Source organism: Pantherophis guttatus, chromosome 14 (genome assembly GCF_059756535.1).
Source record: "Pantherophis guttatus breed Tessera chromosome 14, ASM5975653v1, whole genome shotgun sequence".
NCBI classification, from domain to species: Eukaryota; Metazoa; Chordata; class Lepidosauria; order Squamata; family Colubridae; genus Pantherophis; species Pantherophis guttatus.
This window is the reverse complement of record NC_142076.1, coordinates 17,751,547-17,758,100: the sequence shown is the minus strand read 5'-3', so window position 1 is coordinate 17,758,100 and position 6,554 is coordinate 17,751,547. Positions and strand designations below refer to the sequence as shown.

The following is a 6,554-nucleotide window of genomic DNA, read 5'->3' as shown; positions in this document are numbered from 1 at the left end:
AGAGATGATAGCTAGACAAATAGTGATAGAGACACAGATGGGTAGAGAAAGAGAGATAGTGAAACAGATGATTAGATAGATAGATAGATACTGTAGATACTGTAGATAGATGGAGATATGCTAATTGAAGCATTAATTCAGTGGTTTCAGTAAGACGGAGGCATTATTCTCTATCTTTCTGAAAAAAGCAATTAAAACTTTGATCTGCCTACTCCAGCTAGATATATTGGTCCAGTCCTCTCAACCATGGGGATGTCTGCCCTTGGTCGCAATGTTTTAATTCTACCCAGCCATCCCGTAACAAACCGGGCTGCGATTTCCGTTCCGTTCTAACCCAACCATCATGAAACAGAAATGTTTGTCTGTCAAAAAAGAAAAGAAAGAAAGCTAATATCCATGACTCTGCAGTGAAAATCCTACCCCTTATTTCCCTTAGATGTTCATCATGTGTAAACGGTTAAAGAGAGAAGGAATGCGGGCTTTGAGATCAAATGAATGAAATCTAAACTATTTCCTATTTTGGTTTTCAAACAATTTCTGCTATTTTGAACATTTAAAACTAGACCCGTCCAAAGCTCCATTGTATTGCCCGTCCCAGGATGTGATGTAGACATGTGTCCCACAGCTCTAATCTTTTTACATACCATCTTTCTTGTTCGTAACAAACCCTGTAACAACTGTTAAGGAGATGGTTGTTATCATGTTGTCATTACTAAGAACCATCCAGGACAGAAGCAACCTGGACTTTTTTTTTTTTTTTAATTTGATTTATATGCCGCCCTTCTCCGGAGACTCAGGGCGGCTTACAATGCGTTAAGCAATAGCCTTTATCCTTTTGTATATTTATACAAAGTCATCTTATTGCCCCCACAAACTGGGTCCTCATTTAACCTACCTTAGAAAGGATGGAAGGCTGAGTCGACCTTGAGCCTGGTAAGATTCGAACTTGCAGAAATTGCAGGCAGTTGTGTTAATAACAGGGTGCATTAGACTTAAGGAGACACGTCCTCAGTGAGGACAATTAACCAGTGGTACGACTTGCCTCCAGAAGTTGTGGGTGCTTCATCACTGGTGGTTTTTAAGAAAAGACTGGAGAGCCACCTGTCTGAAATGGTATAGGGCAGGAGTCGGCAACCCGTGGCTCTGGAGCCGCATGTGGCTCTTTCATCCCTCTGCTGCGTCTCCCTGTCGCCGGTCGGCTCCACAGTTGATAGGGCTTTCGGTTAGGACAGGTAGAGAGGAAAAAGGAGGCCGTGCTAGGAGGAGACTCTACGGTGGGGGAACCGGACTTCCAATCAGCTCCAGAATTGAACGGGGGGTGGGGGGGCTTCTGGTTAGGACTTTTGTGGCTCTTTGAGTGTTTAAGGTTACTGATCCCTGGTATAGGGTCTCCTGCTTGTGAAGGGGTTGGCTAGAAGACCTCCAAAGTCCCACCCAGCTCTACTCTGATTGATTGAAGTTACTAACTTAACTACTGCAGTGATTGACTTCACAATTGCGGCAAGAAAACTCCTAAAATGGTGCAAAATTAGAGCCTTGGTAGTACAGTGGTCTAAGGCACCCTGTTATTAAGCTGGTTATTAAGACCAGCTGCCTGCAATTACTGCAGGTTCGAATCTCGCCAAGGCTCAAGGTCGACTCAGCCTTCCATCCTTTCTAAGGTGGGTAAATTGAGGACCCAGTTTGTGGGGGCAATAAGCTGACTTTGTATAAATATACAAAAGGATGAAGGCTATTGCTGAGCACATTGTAAGCCGCCCTGAGTCTCCGGAGAAGGGCGGCATATAAATCAAATTTAAAAAAAAAAAAAATTCACTTAGCCATGGAAATTTTGGACTCAGTTTGTAAATCAAGGCACTACCTGTAGATGAAAGAAACCCCCACCCCCCCAAAGGCCTCGTCTTTAAAAAAAAGAAAAGAAAAGAAAAGCAGTGAATGACATTTAAATTTCCTACTCCAAGGGAAGAAGGAAAGCTGATGATTATTATTTTTTTTGCAAACCTCTCCCATGCTGTCAATCACCCTCAGCCAGATCTGACCTTGAAGCACAGTGACATCGGTCAGAATTAAATGACTACAATGTGGTGCTGTTTAGTTTATCTTTGGGTGCTGGTGAAGATAAGATGAGAGGATGAAGTAGAACCTCATTTCTAAAGAGCTTCGTGCTTCCGACATCCTCGGATTTGGCATTCGGCTGAAGGAAGGGCCTTCCAAGAGAGAGGGAGATGGGGATAAATGATTTATATGTCAGGTTTCGAGGTCGTCTCAAATAAATTGCATTTCAAACAAAGTCTTTGAAGAAAAACTCCTATTTATTAAGCACAACATTCTAATCCGACTCCATCGAAGCCAACACTGACTTCCAGACCCAAAACCCTCCCTTTCCGTTCCCCACTCCCCTGCACTCATTGGCCATCTTCCAAGTCACTCTACCCCTAATCTACTGCTCTAGCTCAAAGGAATTTCCCCCCTCCCATCCCATCTCCTAGGGGATATTATCTCCAGGGAAAATAAGTAGGTGAAAAGTCAAATGTCCCTTTCCAGACGCCTTCGCTTCTCCTTCTTATGTCAGCACTAGAGTAAATGCAGCTTGAAGTGCTGACATTATATTTATATTTTCCCAAAGGCGCAGGAGTGAGAGGAGGGGTATGTTACGTTATGGATCAGTGGTGGAATTCAATTTTTTTTTTACTACCGGTTCGGTGGGCATGGCTTGGTGGGCATGGCAGGGAAAGGATATTGCAAAATCTCCATCCCCACCCCATTCCAGGGGAAGGATACTGCAAAATCTCCATTCCCACCACACTCCAGGGGAAGGATACTGTAAAATCCCCATTCCCACCCCACTCCAAGGGAAGGATACTGCAAAATCCCCATTCCCACCCCACTCCAAGGGAAGGATACTGCAAAATCCCCATTCCCTCCCCACTCCAGGGGAAGGATACTGCAAAATCTCCATTCTCACCCCACTCCATGGGAAGGATACTGCAAAATCTCTATTCCCTCCCTACTCTTGGGGGAAGGATATTGCAAAATCCCCATTCTCACCCCACTCTGGGTCCAGCCAGAAGTGGTATTTGCCAGTTCTCCGAACTACTCAAAATTTCCGCTACCGGTTCTGCAGAACCTGTCAAAACCTGCTCAATTTCACACCTATTATGGATGCTTCTTTTAATTTCCTCTGGGGTATCTTCAAACTAATGCAGGCTTTGACCCCAACCCCCCCCCCAAAATGCAAATATCCAGCTGGGTTTCCGCACACCATCCGGTGGGATTATACCTTTGACCCCTGTCTCATAATAAAGAAGAACATGCAGGGAAAATCAGTTGGGTCAGTCAAGCGCTTCCCATTTCTGCATCGAATTTTGGGTGGGTTCCGTAGGAATGAAGAAAAGGGGGAGGGAGGGGTGGGAAGAATCCTCCAATTTGCATAGTTGCCATGGAGAACAAGACAGCTGCCTGCAGGCTCGCACGTGGTAAATCCCCTATAAATCTCACGCCCAGGAAGGGAGGGTATTGCATTAAGGTATCAGGTAGCCGGAGAAATATGCGCTCCGTGCCTGGTTCAGCTGTGAGAAGATGTTTTCTATGGGGGTCTTTCTTCCTGCGGTCTAACCAGACTGATGCTTTTTAGCAGATGGTCCAAGAGTGACAGGTATAAATGTAATCCCAAGCCCCCATGCACCATAAATCAGAATGAGCCATGAAGAAGCTACACAGAGCAGGCTTTCTGCCCTCCCCCACCCACCCAATAGATGGTTATGTAATCTATAAATGGAAATAAAAACTTCAAAAAAAAACATATAATTGTGGTGGGGCAAAATGTCTGGTAGAATTAGATGGTTTGAAAGTCTTATTGTCTAAAGCTTCTGCTTCAAATGTCTACTAAGAGCACATGTACCATTTCCTGCTACAGGACAACCTCCTCCTCCTCCTCCTCCTCTTTCTCCTCCTCCTCCTCCTTTTCCTCCTCCCCTCCTCCTCCTCTTCCTCCTCCTTTTCTTCCTCCTCCTCTTCCTCCTCCTCCTTTTCCTCCTCCTCCTCCTCCTCTTCCTCTTCCTCCTCCTCTTCCTCTTCCTCCTCTTCCTCCTCCTGTTCCTTCTCCTCTTCGTCTTCCTCCTCCTCCTCCTCTTCCTCCTCCTCCGCCTCCCTCAAAGGTTTTGAGGGCACAGCGAAATACACAGAGATTGGAGATCTTACGCATTTCTGGGGGCAGTTAATTCCAAAGGGCAGGGGCTCCCACAGAGAAGGCCCTCCCCCTGGGTGTCGCCAGCCGACATAATTTGGCCGATGGCACCCTGAGGAGACCCTCTCTGTGGGAGCGGACTGGCCGGTGGGAGGCTACTGGTGGCAGAAGACTGCTTCACACTGCTTTACAGCCCTCTCTAAGCGGTTTACAGGGTCAGCATATTGCCCCCAATGATCTGGGGTCCTCATTTTACCGACCTCGGAAGGATGGAAGGCTGAGTCAGTCCTGAGCCAGTCAGGATCGAACTCCTGGCAGTGGGCAGAGATAGCCTGCAACACTACACTGTAATAACTGTCTTACTGTGACTTCCTTCCTTCCTTCCTTCCTTCCTTCCTTCCTTCCTTCCTTCCTTCCTTCCTTCCTTCCTTCCTTCCTTCCTTCCTTCCTTCCTTCCCAAGCTATAGCAGACTTATATGCTGCTTCACAGTGCTTTTACAGCCCTCTCTAAGCAGTTTATAGAGTCAGCCTCTTGCCCCCAACAATTTGGCTCCTCATTTTACGCACCTCGGAAGGATGGAAGGCTGAGTCAACCTTGAGCTGGTCAGGATCGAACTCCTGGCAGTGGGCAGAGATAGCCTGCAACACTGCATTGTAATAACTGTCCCATTATGCCTCCCTCCCTTCCTTCCTTCCTTCCTTCCTTCCTTCCTTCCTTCCTTCCTTCCTTCCTTCCTTCCTTCCTTCCTTCCTTCCTTCCTTCCTTTTGTCAGCACGTCAAGATGCATTTATCCTAGTGCTGACATGAGAAGGAGAACGCAAGTGTCTGCAACGGGACGGTTGCCTTTCACCTACTTATTTTAGCTGGAGATAATGTCCCTTAGGAGATGGATGGGAGGGGGGAAATTCTTTGAGTTGGAGCAGTAGATTAGGGGTGAATGATTGGGAAGATGGCCAATGAATGCAGAGGAATGGGAGAAGGAAGAGGAGGGATTTTGGGTCAGCACCTCAGTGCTGGCTGCATGGAGTCAGTTTAAAAGTTGCCGTGCTAAATAAAATGGAAGCTTGTTTCAAAAAAGACTTTGTTTGAGATGCAATTTATTTGAAGATGGCCTGAAAACCTGACACCTTCCTTCCTTCCTTCCTTCCTTTCTTCCCTCCCTCCCTCCTTCCTTCCTTCCTTCTTCCTTCCTTCCTTCCTTCCTTCCTTCCTTCCTTCCTTCCTTCCTTCCTTCCTTCCTTCCCAAGCTATAGCAGACTTATATGGCGCTTTACAGTGCTTTTACAGTCCTCTCTAAGTGGTTTACACAATCAGCATCTTGGCCCCAACAATCTGGGTCCTCATTTTACCCACCTCAGAAGGATAGAAGGCTGAGTCAACCTTGAACTGGTCAGGATCGAACTCCTGGCAGTGGGCAGAGATAGCCTGCAACACTACATTGTAACAGCTGCACCACTATGCCTTCCTTCCTTCCTTCCTTCCTTCCTTCCTTCCTTCCTTCCTTCCTTCCTTCCTTCCTTCCTTCCTTCCTTCCTCCCTTCCTCCCTCCCTCCCTCCCTCCCTCCTTCCTTCCTTCCTTCCTTCCTTCCTTCCTTCCTTCCTTCCTTCCTTCCTTCCTTCCTTCCTTCCCAAGGTATAGCAGACTTATATGCCACTTTACAGTGCTTTTACAGCCCTCTCTAAGTGGTTTACACAATCAGCATCTTGGCCCCAACAATCTGGGTCCTCATTTTACCCACCTCCGGAAGGGACCAGTTTGAAGACCAAAGCAATCAGGGACTCAGGAGAATCTGAAATTGATGGTTTATCCTTAGCCACGGGCCTCTTTTTTGAACCCAAACCACGATCAGATGCCTTCAAATTCATCTCTGAAATTCATCACGCCGATAGGTAAATTTCTACCCGGCCGGAGATTTCTCTGCACCGGAATCAGGATTCCTGTTTTGTATCAATCCTGACAGTCTACAATCCCTGCTTGGAATTGGATGTGGCTGGGTTAGAGGTAGAAAAAGCATCGCCATAGCAACACAAACATCTCCTCAAATCCGCCCACTCGGGGTCCTCGGCGGAATCGGAGGCCCAGCTATTCCTGCTTTCCCTAGCTGTGGTGTTCTCTTGGCAGCCTCTTTTAAGGCTAATTAAATACCACTTGACATTGTGTATCATAAACAGAGATGGTGCTTCTCCGCGGGCCCCACCGAAACCCTTTCAAAGGGCCTCTTGTGCCCGCTAGGATGTTGACATCCCAAAGAATAAGAAGCCTAATTAGTATCACCTAGGAGGCGCATCCCGGCATAATCGCGGCTGCAAACTCTGAACAATTCATCATTTAGCTCAGATAAGTCCGCCCGGTTCATTTTTCAAATT

The 6,554-nt window shown here is 46.8% G+C and overlaps 1 long non-coding RNA gene across 1 annotated transcript in view; it reads right to left on the bottom strand.

Moving 5' to 3' along the window:
- LOC148112116 (uncharacterized) overlaps positions 1 to 6,007 on the bottom strand; it is an 11,682-nt gene extending 5,675 nt beyond the window's left edge. Inside the window, exon 1 of the long non-coding RNA XR_015729883.1 lies at positions 5,927 to 6,007. This is a non-coding gene — a long non-coding RNA (uncharacterized LOC148112116). The remainder of the gene's footprint in view (positions 1 to 5,926) is intronic.
- Positions 6,008 to 6,554: the final 547 nt, after the last annotated feature.